Raw genomic sequence first — 812 nt, 5'->3', positions numbered from 1 at the left:
AAACTGCTTTTATTCAGACCACCTTGGTTGTTGGAGCTTCTTTTTGATTTTGTACTTTGAAACCTGGTTATGATACTGATAAGATAAAGTATTAATGAGACATTTTTAGAACTCTTGTAGAGATTTTCTTTTGTAACTAGGTGAACAGTAAATGAGAAAGCAATAATTAGTTTCTGCACCAAAGTATCCTAAAAAAGAGTTGGTGAGCCCACTATCTATCCAAATTGTATCAAATCCAACCTAAAAGCAAATGCTATCCAACCACAGAGATTTCCACACAAAGCATATGGTACAGCACAAAAATCCAGTAAACTATATACAAAAATACACTTGTTATTGAAACAAGTTTCTTAATAAATGGCAAGTCAATGTCTTACAATACGTCTGACAACATCTGGCTCTACATGCATTGATCCAGCATCAAACAGCATTAGTAACTTAATTACCTTCCACTCTTTGAAAATTAGGAAGCTCTAAACATAGCAAAATTGCACTCCGTAGTGGCATTTGGTTATCAGAGAAAGGATAAGTCCTCATATTCGAATTACATAGCTAAAATCTCAGCTTCTAAACCCTCCCACTTTAATGGCTCCTACCAATACTCAAATGTCTACTAAGAACATAAACTGAGAAAAGCATGAATGGCTCATTAAATAAATAGAAGACGGTCATAAAGTCCATTCTGTAATAATTCAGCATGAATGTAATATCACAAATAGGGTAATAAATGACAGAATTAACAGAATCAGATCAAGACTATAATAATTTTGGAAAATTTTAGTCAAACTAATTCTTCATGGATACAGCAATAA

This window comes from Protopterus annectens, chromosome 14.part0 (genome assembly GCF_019279795.1).
Source record: "Protopterus annectens isolate FY-2018-M chromosome 14.part0, PAN1.0, whole genome shotgun sequence".
NCBI classification, from domain to species: Eukaryota; Metazoa; Chordata; order Ceratodontiformes; family Protopteridae; genus Protopterus; species Protopterus annectens.
Note: the sequence above shows the minus strand (reverse complement) of the source record.